General features: G+C 33.8%; 1 protein-coding gene across 1 annotated transcript in view; it reads right to left on the bottom strand.

Moving 5' to 3' along the window:
* TMEM196 (transmembrane protein 196) overlaps positions 1-25,517 on the bottom strand; it is a 303,486-nt gene that overhangs the window by 148,822 nt on the left and 129,147 nt on the right. The window lies entirely within an intron of this gene.

The following is a 25,517-nucleotide window of genomic DNA, read 5'->3' on the forward strand; positions in this document are numbered from 1 at the left end:
GTGTGTGTGTGTGTGTGTGTGCACGTGCGCTTGTTTTTAGGGCCACAGTTGCAGCATATGGAGGTTCCTAGGCTAGGGGTCTAATCAGAGCTATGGCAGCCGGCCTACGCCATAGCCACAGTAACGCCAGATCCAAGCCACATCTGCAAACTACACCACAGTTCACAGCAACGCTGGATCTGTAATTCACTTAAGGAGGCCAGGGATTGAACCCGCAACCTTATGGTTCCTAGTTGGATTAGTTTCTGCTGCGCCATGACGGGGAACTCCTCTTTTGGCCAGAACTTAATTACATGGTCATATGGTTGAGAAAAATAGTCTCTGTTCTGAATGGCCAGATTCCTCTTTTAAATGGAGGTGCCTATTTCTAAGGAAGACTAAGGATGACTACTTCTATTCTTTATTTTTTTTAATGTTCTTTTTTTTAAAATTGATGTATAGTTGATGTAAAAATAGTGATTCGCAATTTTACAAGGTTACTCTCATTTATAGTTATGAAATATTGGCTATACTCCCTGTGTTGTACAATATATCTTTGTAGCTTATTTTATACAGTATAGTTTTTAACTCTTAATCCCCCAGCCCTACAATGCTGTTCTCCTCCTCTCTCCCCACTGGTAACCACTAGTTTGTTCTTTCTTCTTTGCTATATTCCCTAATTTGTTTTACTTTTCAGATTCCACATATAAATGGTATCACTCACCATTTGTCTTTTTCTGTATGACTGATTTCACTTAGCATAATACCTTCCAAGTCCATCCATATTGCTGCAAATGGAAAATTTTCATTCTTTTTTATGTCTGAGTAGTATTCCTTCACATATCTATGTATCTATATACCCGTATCTATCTATCTATATATCTATAACATCTTCCTTATCCATTCATATATTGATGGACACTTAATATATTGATGGATACTTATGTTTCTTCCATATCTTGGACATAATAATGCTGTTATGAACATAGTGTACATGTATCTTTTTGAATCAGTGTTTTTATTTTTGTTTTGGAAATATGTCCAGAATTAGAACTGCTAAATCATATGGTTCTTCCATTTTTAGTTTTTGGAGAAACCTCCATATTGTTTTACACAGTGGCTGCACTAATTTACACTCCCTCTGACAGTGTATGAAGTTCCCTTTTCTCCATAACCTTGCCAACATTTGTTATTTGTGTTCTTTTTGATGATAGCCATTCTGACAGATGTGAGATTATATCTCACTGAGGTTTTAATTTGCATTTCTGTGATGAATCAGTGTTGACCATATTTACATGTGCCTTTTGGCCATCTGCATTTCTTCTTTGGAAAAATGTCTATTAAGTTCTGCTTGTTTCTTAATCGGGTTGTTTATTTTTTGATATTGAGCTGTATGAGCTATTTGTATATGTTAGATACTTACCCCTTATCAGTCATATCATTTACAAGTATTTTCTCCCATTTATTAGGTTGTCTTTTTGTTTTGTTAATGGTTTTGTTTACTATGAAAAAGCTTTTAAGTTTATTAGGGACTGATATTTGTTAATAATTGCCTCTGCATATATTCTAAAATTATTTGCATAAATGTGCTTTCAACTAAATTGGTAAGGAATTATTGAGTGTCTACAACTATGCAGGAAACTCTGTTAAGTGTTGTGAGATGTAAAGATAAATAAACTAGTTTTGACATTGAGGAGCATGTAACTGTTTAAAAATTCTATAAAATATAATGATTTTTACATTATACGTGATCAGAAAATCCTAATACAATGTTTGATTAATAAACGAAGCCCCAACAAAACGTTGAGATACTACTAGGTGGGGAAAGATCACACCTGTTAGAGAGATTGAGCAAAATGCTTGAGAGAAAAATTCCACTCCCACCAAAAATACTTAGTGAGAATGTATGTGTGTGCTGATTTTCTTTCAAGCATTTTATGTCTTGGGTATCCTCATACCATTACAAAAGTAAATTTAAAATAAAAATAAAAACTATTCCTAGCATTCTTACTCTTTCCATCTCTTTGCCTTGTTCAAACCTGGCTCATCTTCTACCCAAGAGCCCTCTCAATATCCTCTCACTTCCTAGGGAGCCCAGATATTGTACCAAGTCTTCCAGCTCCCACTTCTTTTTGTTAGCACTTCCAGCTCAATAATTTTTCTCTCTCATGCAAAACCTTTCCTCTTTGAGAGACTAATCCCCTAAGCAATACCTCTCTCTCTCACTCACTACTCTTCCTTATTATTGCCATCTACAGCAATCTCATGCTTCCTAATCTCCAAGGACTTTGATATCTGCCTTACACTCTTTCTCCCCTTTCTTCTGTAGGTTGCATTAGGCAACTTCAACATTCATGCACTTGACCCAGCTGAAATTTTAACCTCAAAGCTTCTTGATCTGAGATTCCAGTTATTTTTATCCTTACTGGATTTTAGTCATTCTCATTATAGAAACATCTTCAACCTTGTTGTTATTATGAAACAAGCTCTAATGTTTTATACTTTTTTTTTTCTTTTTTTAGGGCTGGCACCTGTGGTATATGGACGTTCCCAGGCTAGGGGTTGAATCAGAGCTACAGCTGCCAACCTACACCACAGCTATAGCAACGCAGGATCTCAGCCATGTCTGCAACCTACACCACACAACTCATGGCAATGCCGGATCCTTAACTCACTGAGCAAGGCCAGGGATCGAACCTACAGTCTCATGGTTCCTAGTTGGATTCATTTCTGCTGCGCCATGATGGGAACTCCTAATGTTTTCTACTTTAGTGCCTAATATTTATTACCTGTTTTATAGATTTTCAACATTAACAATGCCTTAAATTTCTTCTCTCTTCTCTCTTCCTTCATTTGTTATTATTATTCACTTCCATTTCAAACTTAGTACCTATGGGGTATGGGTATCATTTCAATCATAAATAATAACTTCAATCTTCCATTCCCAAACAATGTCAGCTGGGCACTCAGGGCGATTATAAGGTCAAAAGACATACAGGAAGGCAGACAAATAGATTCTTCTCTTATTGTCCACAATGAGTATGAAACAAACATATCACCAACTGACACTAAATTTCTCTTCCCTCTCATAGTTAAGATAATCTTATTTTAACTTTAAAATTTATTTTATTTTTAAAATTTATTTTTCTCCTTTAAAATTTGAGATGCTTATGTCTGAATTTACTTATTTTCAAATACTAACAAATGTATGTCACTTCCCTCATTCCTACATTCTTGTCTTCCTTCTCTCAGAAAGTTGTCTCCCTACTTCATTTTAAGCCCAGGTCCTCCCTGCCTCCATCCTCTTTATGCCATTCTTTCCACCTCTTCAAGGTCCTTGAGCTGTTATTCGTCTCTTTATTCTCCTGTATCTTCATGTTTTAAGATGTACCTCCCTCATGCTTACATTCCCTTCCAATGTCTGCTCTCTCAGTTCCCTTCTACTCACAACCAAGATACTCAATACAGCATAGCTTACATTCACTGCTTCAGCTTTGTTCAGTCCTCTGGAACTAATCTGCAATCCCACTCCTCTTTACTTTATTTTCCTATTATTTTATTTTATTTTAATTACTCAATGAATTTTATTATATTTATAGATGTACAACAATCATCACAACCAAATTTGATAGCATTTCCATACCAAACTCTCAGTGTATCCGCCCAACCCCCAACCTGTCTCATTTGGAAACCATGTTTTTCAAAGTCTGAGTCAGTATCCGTTCTGCAAAGAATTTCATTGTGTCATTTTTTTAGATTCCACATGTAAGTGATAGCATTTGGTGTTGGGGTGTCTCATTGTCTGACTGACTTCACTTAGCATGATAATTTCTAGGTCCATCCATGTTGCTGCAAATGCTGTTATTTCTTTCCTTTTAATGGCTTTTAATCGCACTGTATATATGTACCACATCTTCTTGATCTACTCCTCTGTTGATGGACATTTAGGTTGTTTCTATGTCTTGACTATTGAAAACAGTGCTGCAATGAACATTGGAGTACATGTATATTTTTGAGTCATGGTTTCCTCTGGATAGGTGGCCGGGAGTGGGACTGCTGGATCAAATGGTAATTTTATTTTTAGTTTTCTGCGGAATCTCCCTACTGTTTTCCAAAGTGGTTGCACCAATTTATATGCCCACCAACAGTGTAATAGGGTTCCTTTTTCTCCACACCCTCTCCAGCACTTATTGTTTACAGACTTTTTGATGATGTCCATTCTGGCCAGTGTAAAGTGGTACCTCATAGTGGTTTTGATTTGCATTTCTCTAATAATGAGTGATGTTGAACATCTTTTCATGTGTATTTTGGTCATCTGTATGTCTTCTTTGGAGAATTGTCTGTTTAGATCTTCTGCAGGGTTGTTTTTTTTTGTTTTGTTTTGTTTTTTTGTATTGAGCTGCAGAAGCTCTTTATAAATTTTGGAGATTAATCCCTTGTCGGTCGATTCATTTGCAAATATTTTCTCCCATTCCGTGGGTTGTCTTTTCATTTTATTTAGGGTTTCCTTTGCCATGCAGAAACTTTTAAGTTCAATTAAGTCCCATTTGTTTATTTTTGTTTTTATTGTCAATAATCTAATAGGTGGATCTGAGAAGGTGTTGCTGTCGTTTAGGTCAGAGTGTTTGGCCTATGTTTTCCTCTAGGAGTTTTATAGTATCTGGTATTATATATATGTCTTTAATGCATTTTGTGTTTATTTTCATATATGGTGCTAGGAAATGTTCTAATTTCATTCTTTTACATGTGGCTGTCCAGTTTTCTTTGCACTACTTATTGAAGGGTCTATCTTTTCTCCATTGTATATTCTTGCCTCCTTTGTCATAGATTAGTTTACTGTAGGTGCCACTTTCCTTTACTTTTCTATGGTCATTGTCCTTATTTTCCAAGCTAATTTCAGTGGACACAGTTTTGTTCTCATTAGCCTTCTCTGCAGCGTTGTGTGTAATTCACTACGCTTGGCTGTAAGAAACTTCCTTCACTGTATTTTCCTTACACACCTATTTTAAGGATTCCTTTCAGCTCTCTGACAGTTCCTTCTTAGTCTCTGAAGAAAGCACCTTAGATGGGTTCACTTTCCATATTTTGGGTGTTTTTTGCTCCCTTATTTTCAATCTACAAAATCTCCCTTGGTATCTCATTACTCCTGTCTCTTCAGTTGTTATCAGTATGCTCATAGGTCTCAAATTTCTATTTCCAGACTTGATGACAGGAAAGAAAATAAAGGAGAATATCATGTTGGTTCTTTTTAGCCAAGTAGTTTATAAACTTCCATTGCAGGAACTATACACAGTGTTTGATACAATGTTTTGCATGCTGAGGCCAATTAGACAATAATTAAACTGGGAGAAAACTATATTTTAAATCTTTTGTGCTCGGGCAGGGGTGTAGAGAAGCACCGATAATATGTTCAGGAAAGTACTATTTTTAAAATCGAGACAGCACATTTAGAATCCATTTCTCTTCTATAACTATAAAATAATTATGAAAGTATAGTCTTCAGTGACCTCTAAACCATGATATACTTTTATTTTAAGCATAAAAGTCCAATGGAAACACTACAAATGAATGAACTCATGTTAAAATATTTTGTTTTGGACTGTGCCTTACTACTGCAAGATATTAACTGAAATCTGTACTTATGTTTCATCACCTCATAATGGAACTTATTCCATTTACTAGCATAATCTGCTTGAACTCCATTCTGCCTAATGATCTATTTCTCAGTAAGTAATAACATACCTATGATTCCTCAACATTTATAGTACTAGGCTATGCTGAATATGGGCTTTCTTTAATGACATTATTGATCTTCTCTCCCCATCTATCCCCTTTTCTTCACCCTGTCTTTCACCTTATTCCTATCATTCATCCGTCACACACACACACACACACACACACACACACACACACACACACGATACAGAATCACATACACATAACTACAAATACTTAGCATCCAGACAGACAGAATTTCCTAAGTTTACAATTCTTGGTTTGTTAGTTTGCTAAAAAACTTTACCTTAAAAAACTTTTTGAAACATATGGAGCATTTTTCATGTATGGAACAAAATAACCTGTAGTGGGCATTATTATCATTTTCCCACCCTCCTTCTGAGAAATGTTCCTGCTGACAATATGATTCAAAAGTGTGTGGTCCCATTTTCAGACCCTTCAGCTATGGCCATGGTTGGTTGATCCAGGTATGGATGCCTGTCCGAAGTTAGACTAATCAGATCCTTTCCTAGGTAGTTTTAAACTTGGGAACACTTAAGATGAGTTTAGTCTTTGTCCATATATGAGTATATGAATATATGAATCTGGATTTGTTGGCAGCTGTTCCAACTGTGTGAGAAAAATTGCAACCCACAAAGGGAAGCAGAAATTAAAGGCTGCAGAGACAATCCTCCTGGATTCTAGTCCCTGGTTCTGATTGACCTTGAGGTTAGTTTTAGCCAGCAATTCCTGCAGTTTGGTTGCAAGAAGCAATATATTTTCCTATTTCTCTGATTTAGTTTGAGTTGATTTTCTGTCAGTTGCAACCAGAGCCCTGACTATAAGTATATTCCATAAACCTAAAGTTGGATTTGTTCATTTGTTTTTATGTACTTTTTATGTTTCTCATAAAGGGAAATAAGTATTCTATTTAATCAGCTAAGAGTATTAAAGTTGGGGCATACAAATTGATTATTTTTATTCTGTTTCAGAGGAAGGAGGGAATTGTTCTCCTAGGAAACTACAAAAAAAAAAAAAAAAAAAAGATTTAGCCATTTGTGGAATAGCTCCTTGCTTCCTCAGTGCTCCAGATATCCCCAAATTAAATTTTGTTCCTTCAGCTTGTGTGTCTATAATGAAGAACCACTTAGAAGTAAATGATTTAAGGCAACATTTTGCTGAGGGTGGGGGGAGGTTGCTTGCCTGGGATGTCCATTCTGGATAACAGAACTTTGATAGCACTTGTAAACTGGGAACATACTCAACTGAAAAGCAATGACAAGAGCCAAAAAAACAAAATAAAGCAAGACTATAAATATCAGTACCTGAAGTTTCCACAACTTGAGATTTTGTAAAAGCAACAAAAACACTCATTTAGTCCTATTTATCCCTCTAAATCGTAGATTTAGAATTGCATAGCTTACCACATCATAAATATAACATATACAAGAAAAATAAAAATGGATATTTAGAAGTGCTTTCATGCAAATGTTTAATTCTTTCTGTATATGAATTGGTTTAAAAAAATTAGCTAAGTAGGAGTTCCTGTCATGGCACAGTGGTTAACGGATCCAACTAGGAACCATGAGGTTGTGGGTTCGATCCCTGGCCTTGCTCAGTGGGTTAAGGATCTAGCATTGCTGTGAGCTGTGGTGTAGGTTGCAGATGCGGCTCAGATCCCATGTTGCTGTGGCTCTGGCATAGGCCGGTGGCCACAGCTCCAATTAGACCCCTAGCCTGGGAACCTCCATATGCTGCAGGAGTGGCCCTAGAAAAGGCAAAAAGACAAAAAGACAAAAAAAAAAAAAATTGGCTAAATAGAATAAGGAAATATTCACATGTGGCTCAGTTCAACGTTTTCATCTTTTTTGCTTCCCATCTCAGTGGCCTTTGGATTCTGACCTGTGTGGTCTTCAGTGGAATGTTTTCATGTTGAAAACTGTAGGGCATCATCATTCTTGATTGGTCCTACAACTTCACCCCAAATGCAGAGAAATTATTAAATGATGGCTGAGGAGTCCATGGTCCACTAAGTCTGCTCCTTTATTCACGGGGAAGGAAGAATTTCTAGGGAAGGTTTTCCTGTTCTATCACTCAATCCCATGTCCCTTTTTATATCCTCGATTGTCTCTTTCTTTCTGCTACTTACCAAAATAGTAGGTAATTTGCCTACTATTTGTTTGAGCTGAAAAAGAGCACCCTCTGTCCACAAGAAGGTATAAGTCACTCCCTTGTAAGATACCAATGTGCAGAAGCTTAGGGTACATCCCTTAACTATTTCATGATTACCCAAAGGGAGGGTGGCAAATTAGGTACTCAAAAGACCACTGAATCAGAAATTCTTGAAATCTAGGGAGAAGAATTAACATTATGAGTCATTATTTCTTGGCATAATGCGTCCATATTGTTTGGGGGAAAGAGATTTTATGCAAAGGAAAATGAAGCAACTATTAAGAATTAGCCTTTCATTCACTTTGCTGTACAGCAGAAATTGGAATTGTAAATCAACTATACTTCAATAAAAAATTAAAAGAATTAGCTAAAAAATTTTTTAAAGGCTACAAAAAAAAAGAATTAGTCATTTGTATCAATAGCTAAGAGCTCTAAAAAATACTGAGAAGCGAGAAGAGGACAGTGAGCATTTTCCATTCACAGTTTTCCTATGATAGTTCTTAATATACAATATAAGAAAAATAATTAATGTGTTTAGTGGGCCATACTCTTTTTTCCTCTCTGTTGCATGCATGTAAATCTGCTAAACTGAATTCAGGGTTTGCTGACCATTCTAACAAACCTAAAATTGACAATCTTAGGTTTCAAATAACTGTAAGAAGGAAAGATGGAAATTTTGATTATATGTATATGTGTGTATATATATATATATATATATATATATATATATATATATATGGATCCTTTGAGTTTACCATTTTAAGGAAGGCCGTGGTATGACAGCACTGTGCTGGCTGCTAGATAGATTTGTCTGCTTTGGATACCATAGGTTCTAAATTCTCTGATCATTCACTGTGTCTCTGACCATATATCATCTGGAGATAACTGTTTATTATGGGTCATGAAGAACCCATGGTCAGAAGCTATATTAATGTCTCTGATTTAGTTTGAGTTAATTTTCTGTCAGTTGTAACCACAGCCCTGACTTTGAGTATATTCCGTAGACCTAAAGTTGGATTTGTTCATTTGTTTTTATATACTTATTATTTCTGATAATGTATAATGACACATTATATATTATGAGACATTGATATAGCTTCTGACCATGGGTTCTTCATGGCCCATAATAAACAGTTATCTCCAAATGAAAAATCACTTTCCTGGGGGTTAAGTAAAATTCCTTTATTTAAAAATCTTGTCCCCAAATTTGCTTTTTGAGTACCTTTATCAAGTATCTCTGGTTTAAGGTAGTGGGACTCCCTGAGCGTTGGGTCTTCTGAATCAACTGATGGATGGTTGAGCATCAGTGGCTGTGGTATATTCAGAGGGGAACAAACAAAAATTACCATGGAAACTCTCAGAGGTTCTGCATGTTAATACTTTGGAACTGAACTCTAGAAAGTGATCTGGCAAAAGTTACAGGGGAATTAGGTAACAGTGTTTGTCCCATTAAGCTAAAGTTGAAAAGAGGAGTTATACTAAAAAAAAAAAAAAAAAAAAAAAAAAAAAAGGCACATGGATATGTAGGAGTTTGCTATATAGATCTGAATAGCAAAAGGTTTTTCTTAGACACACATATTTTGTAGATATAATTTTGGAGACTAGCAGCCTAGAGCAATTTTCTGGTTCCTGGCCAATAGCTATTTTACTGAATGGTCTATATTAGTAACAAGAACAGATTTTTCATGGTCAGTGTACTCTAAAAATATGTTCTGTGAATATACATGATCTTAGATACCAATTTCTTAGTCAGAGCTTTCTGATCATCTTCTTTAAAGATCTAGTTAATATAATTATTTATAATTTTATACTAGACTGCCCATAATATTCTCCCTTAGAATTTCTATACTGAGGCTGGCTCATTTTTAAGAAGACTAGATATGATAACTACTTGTGCTTTCTCTTTCTGCCATGTAAAAATCTTGAATAACCTCCTCATTCTCTTTTTCTCTTTATTGTTATAAATATGTCCACTGATTGCTCATAAGCTGTCTTTAATTATATTTTTAAAAGAAAAAAGTAAAGGACTACTCTTTTGTGACTTATAATCATTTAGAAATTAATATCATGTTTCTTTTCTGTTATCTTTGAATTGGAGAAAAAATATACACCATGAAAGCATATTTAAAAAATATATATAAATGAGTTTTTAGTTATCAGGCCCTGTAACACATTCGCTTCTCCATTGAGGTACACGAAGAACATCAGGATATATGTATCCTTTTTGCTCATGCATTGATCATTTTTCTAGATTTTTGTTGTTCTGATTTCCTAAAATTTAGCCTCAGTAATTATTTTGGTTTCAAAACCCACAATGAAATTAATGCCAGTAACAGGTTGGCACTACAGAGAACACAATGACAGCTGTGACTGCTATTGACAATGCTCATATGTGGTGCTTCATGTTCATGTGGCTTGCTAGTAATAACCTCTTGTTTCAAGTTCACATTATATAGAACCCATAAAAAATCTATGAAGATAATTCTAAATTATTTGGGGGGGGAATTTATGTAGTACATGCATGTAAATAACAATATAGTTAAATTTCTAGAAGTAAGCCAAATTGTAATTTTGTTATTTTAGCTTGTGGAACAGTTTCAGTATTTAAATGCACTGCCAAAATTGTTTGGGTTGAGAGTGTGTGGGATTTTTCTTTTTGTTTTTGCCAAGCATAAACTAGGACTATAAACAGTCTGCCTATCCATAATGTTTTGCCTTTAAAATGTGTTTTTACATAACTGAAACCTTTTAGGCAATTAGGAATTGAGTTAACATATGTGGCAAAAGCAATTAAGGACTGCTTGCCAAACCTGAAAAATACATATATATATATATATATGTATATATATGACAGAGACTAAAATAGGATGTAAAATCACTTGGAGAGTTACATGGAGAAATCATTCCTATATATCCCAGAAAGATTTCAATCAATAAAAATAAGACTGTACTGGATTTATTTGCTATAATATTAATTTGTTCTTTGAAATATGGCAAAAGCATGTGTTGAAATTTAGCTCATTACTCTCTCAACATAGGTTTGTGGAGATCCTAAAGGACAAAGTTCAAAACCAGGAGACAAAAACCAATGAATTTGTGACAAAGGACCCAAGTATATATAATGAGGAAAGGACAAGAAACAGTGCTGGGGAAACTGGACAGCCACATGCAAAGAAGGAAACTAGACCTCTACATTTTACTACACACAAAAGTTAATTCAAAGTGGATTAAAGACTTGAATGTAAGGCCTGAAACTTTAAAATTCCTAGAAGCAAACATAGAGAAAAAGCTTCTTGACAACTAGTCTTGGCAATGACTTTTGTTGGATCTGACACCAAAAACAAAGGCAACAAAAGCAAAAATAAACAAGTAGGACAAATCAAACTAAAAGCTTCAGCGCAGAAAAAGATCCATCAACAAAAAGAAAAGGCAACAAATTGAATGGGAGAAGATATGTTCAAATTATGTATCTGAGAAGGGGTTAATATATAAAACATATAAAGAACTCATACAACTTAATAGCAAAAAACAAAACCAGACAATCTAATTAAATAATGGAAAGAGGAGCTGAATAAGCATTTTCCCAAAGAAGAAAAATAATTGACAGGTACATGAAAAGGTGTTTAGTCATCAGAGAAATGGAAATCCAATCCACAATGAGATACCACTCACACTTGTTAGAATGGCGGTCATCAAAAAGATGAGATAACAAATGTTGGCAAAAATGTGGAAAAAAGAGAACCTTTGTGCACTGACAGTAGGAATGTAAATTGATACAGCCACCATGGAAGACATTGTGGACATTACTCAAAAAATTACAAACAGAACTACTATGCAGCCCAGGAATCCCATTTGGCATTTATAGCCAAAGAAATGAAAATAGGATTTGGAAGAGATATCCGGACTCCCATGTGCATTGCAGCATTATTCACAATAGCCAAGAAATGGCAACAATGTAAGTGTCTACCAACAGGATAAAGAAGATCTGGGGTACATATACAATGGAATATTATTTAGTCATGAGAAAGAAGATAATCCTGCATTTGTGAAAAACTAGATGAAATTTAGGGCATTATGCTAAGTGACATAAACCAGACAGAGAAAGACAAATGCATAGTGTCACTGATATGTGAAATCTAAAAAAATACAAGAACAAAAACAGTCAAACTCATAGAAATAGAGGAGAAAAGTAGTTGCCAGGGGCTGGAGGGTAGGAGAAATAGTAAGAGATTGGTAAAAGTACACATATTTTCAGCTATAAGATGAATAAGGTCTGAGGATCTAGAAAAAAGTTTTTTGTGCTCCCAAGTACTCATACTCATATGTATCTGGCCCTGATTTCCCAGCTATTCCAAGCACAGATAAAAAACTAATAAACAGAAACCTTAATTAAACAGAATTGGGAGACCAGAAGGGGGAGCTCTCACGCTCTGCAATGTTAGAGTCCAACAGGAAGAAGAAAGACTAAGTTTCTGGCACCAACTCAGCCAATGAAAAGCCAAGGACTCTGTTTACTTCCCCTCCCCCCTCCTCTGTAAAAGACATCTTCCCTCAGCTGTGGCTGTGAGGACTTGCACATGATCCCCTATGGTTGCAGGTTCCAGACTGCAATTCTTTGATGATTGCAAATAAACCTTCTTTTTAACCTCCTGTGGAAGTAACTGGCAGTCTGCTTATTTATTTCATTTTGTCTCAGTGAAGTACAGCTGATTATGAATATCCTGCCTTTGCACATGCTGTTCCCCTTCCTAGAATGCTATTATTTATTTTTTATTTTTTAAGAGGGCTCTCATGCAATTCTTAAAGATATGTTTCAAGTATTACCTTCTCTTAAGAAGAATGAGTAATTACTATTTCTGGAGTCCTTCTAGGACTCTGCTCATAGTTTTTGTATTTAAATGAAATCACTAAACTTTTATTTTCATGCTATATGAATGAAATTATATGTACAAGTGTACAGGGAATCTGTTCTTAAAGTCTTATCACATGGTATTATACTGGCTGTATACCTCAGGAGCTTAAAACACATCATCATTCCTTATTCATGTATATTTTCCCAGTTTCTATGTGCAAATACTGTTTGCACATAGAATGTACAAAGATAAAAGTTGATTCAATGATATGTGTAAGAAACATGTACAAAAATGTAAAGCAACCATTCTAGTTTACTAATGAAAAAAAAATCCTTCCAAAAAAATACTGGCCTATATAGATATAAAAATCATTAGAAATTCAAATGAAATACTCAAATGTTTATTTGTAACATTTAATTAGTTCATATACTTACATATACATATTTTAAATCACATTATATAAAATGAAACATGACTCTACAATTCCTTATTACTATCCAAATTCTATAAAGATATGGGAACTAAGATTTTATAATTCATAAGTTTATTTCCATAAACGTTGATTGTTGGAATACAGAGTTTTTCTGCAGACCCTGCTACAAGTGATACATAATATAAAGTATATGTACTTTATAAAGTGTGAATTCTAAAATATCACTCATCTCAGAGATTTGGGATAAGTGATTAGAAACATTAATTTTAATTAAACTATTAATTGTCTACTCTTTACATTTATAAATCAAGTTTATTTCAAGCTTTCTTATTCAGGTTCAACTTTGGAATATGAATAATCAGTGAGGCCATTTCTGAATTCATCTAACACCTTTCTAAAGAGGCTATTATGCTCATTCTAAGTTATGTGAAATTCAGAAGCTTTCAAGTTCATGCTTGATGCACTCACTGGACGTTTTATATTCCAAGTACCTAACTATACCACCACCACCATCATCATCATCTTTGTTTCATCTTTCTATAGCTAAAGGTTGTAATAAAAATATTTGTCAACTGTTATTTCATGCTCCCTAAGGACATAAATGACCACAGTGCTGAAACAGAATTCCAAAGGCCTCTCTGAGCCAAGTACTATGCTCTCCTTTGTTTCTGGGTCATATGGTGGTTCAGAGGGTCCTAGGGGACGAGCTAGGGAAGGACTGGAAGTCAGCAATAGATATTTATGAGCCACAGAATTATTTCCATATTTTGCCTACTGCTTCAACTTTAGTGGTGCATGTAAGTGAAACGTCAGCTGGGCCTATAGCTACATTGCCTACACTCTCCATATGTAAAGTATGTCTTGTGTTGATTTTGAAAATGATCTTTAAGAGTCTAGCTTACAGCAACATTGAACACAATTGTGAGGTCATCCTTCAGGAATAATTATTCAATCTTTGTTAAAATCCTTCCACACCTTTTTTTTTTTTTTCCTAAAAGATTAAAAAACCCACAGGATTTGTGATGAACTCTGTAACTGCAAAATTAACATTTAATCCAATCAGGCTCAGGATTCAAGTTAGCATTGTGTCTAAATGGAACTTTCCTGTTCAAATTAAATTCAGTGTAAGGGCCCTGCATAATGTGGAAGACCTCAAAATGGCTTTAATATAAGGTAAATATAACCCTGGAGGCATATCTTGGAAAATATATGAAAAATGTTTTATATTAAGGTATATACACAATATATAACCTCTTACGGTTTAAGCATATTAAAATAAAATAAATTCTATGTAAAATGCTCTCCAAAGGGGGAAAATATGAAGTCTTCTTTTCTATTGTTTTAAGACACCTCACTAGTAAGAATTTCAGATCTGATCCTTTCACCATTAGGTTTTCCATATTTTGAATTTTCTTCTAAGTCCTACAACCTGTTTTAACTTAACTGATTGTATCCAAAATATATTGGCATCTATTACATAGTATGTATATGAAAAATTGGTCTTTTTCTTTATTGAAAGTTATGTAGCCGAGCGTTTTAAAGACACAGAATATCCTTATTTGCTATGGTCCTTACTGCCCTTACCCAGTGGAAACTGGGTAATTATTAACTGGGGGTTTTAGGAGGTACAGATCACAGGTCATTGACTAGGAAATGAAGACTTTACTACATGACATAAGGAAAAATTGAGTACCGGATTATTTTCTGACTCTCAATAATTAGATTTGGCTTTTAACCCAAAACTTACATGAGTCTGATGACAATTCATAGGATGTTTTGTAAGCCAAACTATGTTTTGGGAAAGTAAGTCAGGGACAAAGTGGAAATTGGTGCTGACACATTAAATGATCTCTACTTTGTTCTATAATTTAGGATTGCAGAGGCTTAAAAAATGCAGGCTGTGGTTAATGATTGTCAGCTGGTTTTCCCCAATCCTCATTTTTCTGAGTTTCCATGAAGAAAAGATGGCTTGATGGAAATTTGACAAGCTTCTGACTCAATGATGTGGTATTATACAGGGAACAAACCTACTAATAAACATTTTGGTTTCATTTTAAAGTAAATAACTGATTCCAGCTTGGGGGCATTGTTGTTTACCTTTTTAAAAATTCTCTTTTTGTTATAAGCATCTCCTAATGTTGTTCCAATAAATTTATTTTTTCTTAAGAGAATAAAAATCATACAGGCCTTGCTACATCTTCCACCACGGGGATGTAAATTAAATTGAGTCTGAATACATCTTTGGGGACATGTGTAAACTGTAAAAGGTAAGGCTACAAAGAGAAATTTATGCTGTCCTTCTTCAGGTACCCATCTTTGGAACAGCAAAGATTTACTCAGAAACAGCAAATACTGTTAGGATTAGTCACACAGCAGTAGAACAGCTGGTCTTATTCTCTCTCAAAGTCTGTCCTTTCCCAGAAGGGGATAGCAATTAAAAACAAACAAATAAACAACCTGGTTTTGAATTTTCAAATGTGATAAAACACAGGAGGAGGGGTTTGCTCAAAACCCAGTTCTGGCTTTAACATTTTATATTAATAAAGTTGCCTGAACAGTTTTGGATCAGCATAGTTTTGAAGAACTCTAAATAGTTTTATATCCTGCCATGTGCCCCCATAGTCCATATGAGATTAGCTAAGACTTCAGAGAACTATTTCAAAATCCCTAGAGCAGGGAAAGAGATCATGTAAGCTAATGGATTTTTTTTTTCTTTTTTTCTTTTTTTACTGATAAGGAAGCTGAAGCCCAGAGAAGATGAATGTCTTCTCAAAGCAAACCATGAGCAATTTGTGAACTAAGACCAAGACTTGATTTTCAGTTCTGCTCTTTTTCCTTTGCTCCCAGTGACTTCTTAAGCCTGGGAATCTTGAGAAGTAGTTTATGTTAATAGCCTCACAGGTAGAAGAGGGGATGTATAGTCTGAAGTACTGAACTTTCACTTGCTTGGAGTCCAGAACACACCACTGCCATGGCAACCACATCCTGAACTGCAGGCTCTCCCTCTTAGCTCACTGAACCATAGACTCTATTTGAGTCAAACATTGGAAATAAAGAAGAAAACATATAGAGGAGAAAATCAGGCTCTCTTGGTGAGGGACCCCTAAGATAAGTAGGAGCTGACTAGCCAAACACTGTATGTAGTATCCTCATCTTCTCTTTGGTTAATTTGTATAGTGACTAAGACACTTCATATTTTCTGACAGAGAATTGCTTCTTGGTTCTTATTTTAAAGGGGCTTCATAGTTAAGATTTTAAAAAATGTTTACTACCTCACTGCTTGCTGAAATATTCATAGGTCAGTGATGGGATTACTTAGCCCTTTGTGGGATCTTGAAGCTGACCATTTAACTAGTAGATCAAGCCCTTTTGAACTTAAATTTTTTTTTTTGATAAAATACGGCCTGAAGAATATATAAACCATGAAAACCCTGAAATAATAAAAATGTAAATCTGTGCATTCACCAGCTGAATGAAAAAATAGAACATTCCTTCAAGCTGAGAAGTCCCCTTGGGTTCTTCATCATACCTCTTCCTCGTTTGCCTCCTCCACAGGGACACTCCAGAAGTTTTATTAATCATCCCCTTGATTTTTTTAAAAAAATGCATAGTTTCACTACTGAAGTGTGTTTCCTCAGGCAATATATATATTTTTTTATTTTGATTACTTTTTAGTTTTATATAAGTGCAATCAGATTTTATTATTCCACTCAGACTTACTTCTTTCACATAATATTATGCAAAAGTTTTATGAGTTCCATCAATTGTGAGGTGTGAAATTGAAGTTTATGTCACTACTATATAGTATTTTGTTGTATCAGTATACTATCATTTATCTAGTAGTGATAATTAGAGTGACTGCATTGATGTACCCTTCTACTAGCCAGTATATGGCGACTCTCATTACTTCACATAGTAGCCTCCCCTCCATATAAACAGACTTAAATTTTTACCAGTCTAGTGAGTGTAAACAATTCATTGTTGTTTAGATACCCAGTCCCTTGATTGTTAATGAGGTTGAGCATCTTTTCATATGGACATTAACCACTGGTTTTCCTTTCCCATTCAAGTCTCTGCTTGATTTTTCTATTGTAAATTTTCCCTTTAATGATTTAGAGCAATTCTTTATACATGCTGGATACTTAACTTTGTTTGCATATGTATAACAAATATTTGTTTCCAGTTTATAGCTTGTTTTTAATTCTCCATATGGTGGTTGTTGAGGAACAAAAATTATTCATTTTATTGAAGTCAAATTTACCAATATTTTTCATTTATATTAGTTTAAACCCAAAATTATATTTGTTGTTTTTAAGGACCACAGTTTTTCATTTCTCTTGTCCAAAAATTATTGAATATCTATAATTTCACATAGTTCAACATAATAATTTGCAGATTTTTGCATCTTGTTTAAACTATCCTTTACATTTGAGTTCATAATGATACTATATTTTCTCTAAATTTTTAATAATTTTACTCTTCACAATTAGTTCTTTAAAGTAATTTATATGAATATTTTTGTGACCTGAGGGTCCAGCCATGTTTCTATGCATGTTGTTAGCGAGTTGTCCAAGAACATTTATTTCCCTACGTTGGGAGACAGTTCTCCATAGACCAGTTTCTGCACACATTCTGAAAGCTGTTGATGCATGCTATCTTTTCAAGGATGTTTGTATAGCCTTAGAAGATGAAAATATATCTCTTTTCAGACTGCACACTCACACATACACACACGAACACTAAAAATTACTGAAGAGAACTGGCAACTTTATACTGCTGAGCTGTCAATACATGAACATTGTACTGCTGTCCATTCATTTTTATCTTCTTTAATGTGTTCAATAACATTCTATATTTTTCTCCCTTAAGGTTCTACTCTCAAAATCACACTTTATATTTTTGATTTTTTTGTAAATATTTTATGTTGTTTTGAAATATTTCAATATTTAAAATTATTGTTTTATGACATCAATGTATGAAAATTGAATTACATTTTTATATTTAATTTTATCTAGAAAAGTTGCTCACCCATAGTAAATCTAATAATATTAAAATATAATTATGTCTTTAAGAATAACAGTTTTGTCTCTTTCTTTCGTAGTTTAGACTTTCTATGTCTTTTTGTTATGTTACTTTGTTAGCTACAATCTCCAGTGTTGAATAGAAGTAATGATAAATCATATCTTAAATTGTCCCTTAAAGAAAATTATTTGTAATTTTATCATTTACTGTGATGTTTATCATAGAGTTTTTGCAAATATATTTTATAAAACTTCTAAAAGGCATTTACTGATGGTGAATTACAGCAAATGCTTTTTTAGAATTATCAAGAAAATCATAATTTTTCTATTTGACTTACTAATGTCTTGTCTTATTTATTTAGTGTTAAAACAACCTTGAATTTCTGTCATAACTCAAGTTGTTGATCTACTATTTTCTTCTATTTTTCTGAGGTTTACATAGCTTTTGTAAATTTTTAGATACTAGCTCAGTAATAATGAAATGTTCTTATTTAAAACATTTACATTTCTATATTTCATTGAAGAAATGTTTTATTGTATTTACAATTTTGGCACATATTATTTGCATTACCTCTCAATTCAGAACATTTAAAATTTTTAAATATTATTTCATTTTTGACCATGGATTACTTATAATGTCTAACAATTTCTAGCTATGTAAGATGCTCACCCATCTGAGATTTCCTAGCTTAATTTTGTTATAGTAGAAAAAAAGTTTTTCTATGATATCAATCTTTTAAAATTGTTGAAATTTGATCTATGCCTAAAAATATGTTGAGTTTTTTTGTGTGAAAATTTTGTAGAGTTTTAAAAGTATTGTTATCAAAGTGGGGATGGGATAAATTAGGAATTTGTGATTAGCAGATATAAGCTACTATATATAAAATAAATAACAACAATAAAGACCAGGTAACTATATTCAATATCCTGTAATAACCAATTAACCTGTAATAACCAAATAATAACCAATAGTAACATTATAAATTACACATTGTAAATCAACTATACTTAAATTTTAAAAAGTTTTTTAAAAAGGAGTATAATCTTCAGTTCATTATTTTTGTTATATTCTAAATGGTCTTTCGGAGTGAACATTCCTACACTGTTGGTGAAAATCTAAGTTGGTGCAGCTGCTATGGAAAATAGTATGGGGATTCCTTAAAAAACTAACACTAGAGTTGCCATGTAATCCAGCAATCCCATATATCTGGATAAAACTATTATTCAAAAAGATACCTGCACCCCTATGTTCACAGCAGCACTATTCACAATAGCCAAGACATGGAAACAACCTAAACATCCAAAATGTAGATGAATGGGTAGAGTAGGTACAAGACATGTATACAATGGAATACCACTTAGCCATAAAAAAATATGAAATAACGCCATTTTCAGGAATGTGGATGCAACCAGACTTATCATACTAATGACATTATCATACTAATGAAGTAAGTCAGAATTAAAAAGACACACATTATATCATTTATACATGGAATCAAAAATATGACACAAATAGACCTATCTAGGAAAGAGAAACAGATTCATGGACATAGAGAACAGACTTATGGTTGCCAAGGGGGAGGGGGTTGAGGGAGGAATGGAGTAGGAGGGAGGCTGGGGTTAGCAGATGTAAGCTGTTATATATAGAATGGATAAACAAGGTCCTAATGTATACCACAGGGAACTATATTCAATATCCTATCATAAACCACAATGGAAAAGAATACTTTAAAAAAAAGAATACATGTGTAACTGGATCACTTTGGTGTACAGCATAAATTAATACAACATTGTAAATCAACTATACTTCAATTCAAAATAAACAGTCTTTTAGGCCCAGGAAGATCTAAATGAAGTTTCAGATGAAAGAAACATAGTTATCTTAATGCCTATGTGAAGCCAAGCACCTGTCATCCAAAGCCCATATGAAATAAATAAATAAAACTTTATATTTAAATCATTACAATTTGGGGGGGTTATTTGTTACAGAAAATAACAGAAGTTAGTCAGCACTTATTAATATAACTTTCTACCAAATCCAATGGAAGATAGCCAAATTTTTCTTTTTAGGAATATATATTGCTTCAAATGCATTTTAATTCTTAAAAGGCCCAAATAAAAGGATTCTATTCTATTCTGTTCTTAAAAGATCAGAAAAAATATTAAATAAGCCAAAAACAATCAAGGTGAGAAACTGTGTCCTAATCTTTTATCTTACCATTCTTCTGAAGTTGTTTCTCGGTTTCTCTGAGATCTTGTTTCTTATCCATACAATAGTCTAATAATGAGTATATAATAGAGATTTAAATTGATTACATTTGTCTCAAGAGGATATATTAACTAAGGTCATTAACAATGAGGAGTTTTTTTTTTGTTTTTTTGTTTGTTTTTGGCTTTTTAGGGCCACACCTATGGCATATGGAAGTTCCCAGGATAGGGTTCAAACTGGAGCTACAGCTGCTGGCCTGCGTGACAGCCACAGCAACACAGGATCCAAGCTGCATCTGTGACCTACATGACAGCTCACAGCAACGGCAGATCCTTAACCCACTGAGCAGAGCCAGGGATCAAACCCACATCCTCATGGATACTGGTCAGATTTGTTACTGCTAAGATAAAATGCAAACCCCATGATAAGTATTAACTGCAACATTCTATTTACTATGATTTTAAAGACTATATCCATGACTATGCCAGTTCAATGTTCTCTGTTTTTCATGGAGTTAATAAACTAAAATGAAATATTTTACATAGGGATATCTTTTTAAAATGCATAGGACATTGAACAACTAGTACACAGTCAAATGCAGATAACTCCAAGGTTTATTTAGGATTGAAAAAAAAATAATCTAGCAAAAACCTACTTCAGATATACAGGAGAGAGAGAATTAATGAGCACTGATTAACAGGTCTTGTTGGCAACACATCCTGGGCCAGATGGCATTGTCAGCAGAAGGTATTTGAGGAGTCTTGTTGCTAAGCATTGACAACAAGTTGTTCCCTTATGAGCAGCTACATTCACAAAAGACTCCTGTCACAAGGTCTGTGCTGAGATGCAAAGAACAATTCGTGGAAGATGTTTTTAGCACCTTAAATACCCTCTCATATACTATAGCTCAAGATAAATCTCTATTTGTGAGCATATATGTCTCCTATCTCTGTTAAATAATGATTTTTCTATCAGCTTGACTGATATTTTTCTCTGTGGTACTAGATTTTCAGCAGTCGCTAGATTCTTTTAGAAACATAGATGTATTCCTACTGTAAACCCAAAGAGACAAAGACAGTTTGTTATTGTTATGTCTGTGAGGTTAGCTTTACACTGTTGCAATTAGAATATGTATCTATTAGCAATAGCAAAAATATTGTTTTAAAGGTTTACATAAATACACACACACAGCCTCCTCTAACTTTTTCTAGTGGGTACTTGATTACAAGTTTGTACTGACCTCTTTTGTCACTTCCTCGCCATTCTTTTGCCTGAACCAGCCTAAGTGTAGATATCGATAATTTCAGAGATAAGAGTTTGGTTGGGCCTGTTTCTCTCCTCCATTGACCCTCCTCCCCTCTAGCAATGACCTGCTCATTTCTATATTTATATTTGTTGGTTGTTATCCTTTTTGATTTCTTTTTTTAATTGCATATATAGGTGAAATCATAAAGTATTTTTCTCTGAATTATTTCACTTAGTATGATATCTTTTAGTCCATCCATATTGTTGTAAGATTTATGACACATATATGTATTATGTACATATACATACATATACAATGTATATACTGTAATATATACCACATCTTTATCCATTCAACTAAGATGGGCACTTAGGTTCCTCGCACATCTCGGTTAGAAATGCTACAATAAATATAGGGTGCATATCTTTTTGAATTAGTGTCTTCACTTTTTTCAGATAAATATTTCTGAGTGGAATTGCTGGATTATATGTTAGCTTTATTATCCATTTTTTTAAAGGAATTTCCATGCTGTTTTCTATAGTGGCTGCACTAATTTACATTTCACTAACAGTTGATGAAGGTTCCCCTTTTATCCACATCCTTATCAACACTTACTATATGTTGTATGATTATAGCCATTTTGACAAGTGAGAGGTGATACTAAGTTGTAGTTTTGATTTGTTTCTCTGATGATTAGTGATGTTGAGCATCTTTCATGTATCTGTTGGCCATCTGTATATCTTCTTTTTGAAAATGTCTATTCATGTTTTCTGTCCATTTTTAATCTGGTTACTGTTGTTGTTTTTGATGTTCAATTGTATGATTTCTTTGTATATTTTTGATATTAACCTTTTATCAAGTATATTATTTGCAAATTTCTTCTTGCACTTTGTAGGTGGCCTTTTCAGTTAATTGTTTTCTTTGCCATGCAAAACTTTTTAGTTTGATGTAATTCCATTTGTCTAAGTTTGTGTTTGTTTCCCTTCCCCGAGGAAACACATTAAAATGTATATATTTTTAACACCGATGTCAAAGAGCATACTGCTTATGTATTCTTCTAGAAGTTTTATTGTTTTAGGTCTTATATTTACGTTTTTAATCCATCTTGAGTTTATTTTTGCATATGATATGAGAAAGTAGTCTGGTTTGATTCTTTTGCTTGTAGCTGTCCAGTTTCCCAGAACCATTTATAAAAAAAGCTCTTTCTTTTGCATTGCATATTCTTGACTCCTTTGGTATAGATTAATTGACCAGAAAAGTGTGGTTCATTCCTGGGCTCTCTATTCTGTTCCACTGATTTATGTGTACATTTTTGTGCCACTACCATATTATTTTGATTACTGTAGCTTTGTAGTATCGTTTCAAGGAAAGAGTCTTGACTGTCACACCTTTACAATTCTAAGTGGTCTTATGCTACAACAGTTAGTAAACAACTGCTAGGTTTATTAAGTGTGAGATATTGTTCCAAAATGTGTGGGAGATACAAAGAAGCATAAGGGAGCTCTTGTCCTCCTGCCCTCAAGACCTCAATTTAGTTGAGAAGAGAGACACATATACTTTGGCGGGGGGGGGGGCTCATCCTTGGGTATTTTTAGGTGTTATTTCTTCTTCTGCCTGAGATGTTCTCCTTATCCCTCCATCTGCCTCTTCCTAGTTGACTCCTTTCCTTTCAGATTCTACCAGGAGGTATACTTTGGAATATCCTAATCAGCCAGTCAACAATATCCTGCAGTTTTCCTTTTATCATCACCCTTTACTGCAATAAGCTGGTTTTTGTCTACCTTCTCCACTAGACTATAAGCAGTATGGGGACAAGGGCCTTGATTGTTTGATACACTATTATAGTTTCCAGATTTAGAAGAAACCTTATAAATATGTATTGATTGAGTAGGAATGATACACCAAAAACTTTTGAAGAAGGGTACAAAATTTTTAAAAGTGTCCAGAAAGAAAGTGATGAAATTTAGGTGGTCAGGAAAGAAAAAATTCATCCACAAGGGTTGAGTCTAGGATTTCATTAGTACTAAAAACTGAGGTAAAAAGTGGAGTCTGTCAGTGGTGTAAAAACAAACAAACTAACAAACAAAACCCACCATAATTTAAAGTGTGGACTGACACTTAAGGAAAACTAAAAATTGCCAATCACCTCTAGTCTGTAGCTCATTTTTGGAATCAAACTCAACCTGGCTGACATATTACATTCTGCACACAGCTAACAGCTCTAATTGATGGGCTCTGTGCGTAGAGTGTCAAATGATTTGGCATTGCTAGATAAGAATGGAAAAGCTTTTTAAAAGCCTAACTGTAGAAATAACTTTCAGTTTTATTACTTTCAAGTGTCTTGATTATGGAAGCAGTGGGTATATAAAAAAAAAAAAAATCAAAGGATTTTGAAAAAAATATTCCTGTAGTTTTTAGATGGGCAAAGGATGCTTATGGATTGGATTATGGTAACTACTTTTTATGAGATTTTTATGAATTTTGTAAAGTTTTCTTTTTAAGAAAAATTATAGGATTAAGAGTATTTAATATCCTAAAAAAAGTCTTGGGTTCCTAAATTTAATATTACTTCATTATTTTTTTTGCTTCTCCATTCAGTAGACCATATTCTTCCCTCTTATATACTTTCAATGGCAACTTATATTACTTTAATTTACAAAAGAACCATGAAAGAACTGATTGTGCAAAACAGAAGGTAGTGCCCATTACAAAACAAGCTTGAACCAGAACACTTTCACAAAATTTTATATCTTTAGAGTTACATTACCACTGTTGACTGAAATGTAATTTTAGAAGTCTCTCCTTAAAATTCTTGCTGGTTTCTCTTCAAAAATTTCTTACCAATTTTTTTTGAATTACTGTTTATTTTTTGCTCTGCTAGAGTCTATTAGATAGCAGAGAAAGAATTATCATTTTCTAATATGATTATAGTATTGCTTAGTGCTTGAATCTCAAAATGACTGAAATTGAGACTGTCATAAAACTCAACAAAAGCAAACAAAGAGATAATTTATCATAAATAATGAGATTTTGGGGTGATGATCTCCATCTAATAAGCATAGCTGTTCAAATTTCCATCTGTCACTACTTGTTGTTAATATCTGATTTGGGGAATTCGTAACTGTTTTGGCTAGGGTCTGGGTAAAAAGAATCCAAGGTCTGCAAATAATTCACTTCATCATGGGGTTATTCAGTGATATTTATTTCCTAAGCCAACATGAGACAGATGCAAGCATCAGCTACAATTTTAAATAGCAGCTCTTTAATTCTGTACTTCTATCACTTTCAAAAGTTAATGAAGGTCTTTGGTTAACTAAAATTGAAATGATGGCACTTGAAACATACTATCAGTTAAATGTCTATTTGACATCTCTCTTTCCACAGTCAGATATTGTATTAAAACCAAAGAGCCATTAACTTATTTCTCTCCTTTTATTAGTTGGTAAACATCTCAAAAGACTATACTTCATTTTGCAGTCCAGCATAATATGGCTTTTACCTCTTTATCTCTTCTAAATAGATTTTTATTATAGTCATTAATAACTAAATCTAATTTCCCATCCTATTTTCTTTTATCATCCAGTGGCATGAAATTATCTCTCATTTACTTCTGTGACCTGAATTATAATTTCTAATTCAATAGCTCCCATTACTCTATATCCAGGCCAGATTTTTCCCCCTAAGTTTCTACCTTATATTACAAATGCCTGTTGGATGTCTCCATTTAGATGTCCTATAGAAATTTAAGTCCCCAAAGTCCAAAACTAAGTACATTCTACAATTTAGCTCATTTATGGGTAAAATTTGGATACTAAAAGGTCTTAATTCATACAAAGTATTATGAGAATTAAATAACTTAGCATAGTGGCCTAGCACAAAGCAGTTACTA

This window comes from Sus scrofa, chromosome 9 (genome assembly GCF_054392235.1).
Source record: "Sus scrofa isolate SSC_HxYL_T2T_F1_AM1 chromosome 9, Sscrofa_HxYL_maternal_Yorkshire_Landrace_v2.0, whole genome shotgun sequence".
Taxonomy (NCBI): Eukaryota; Metazoa; Chordata; class Mammalia; order Artiodactyla; family Suidae; genus Sus; species Sus scrofa.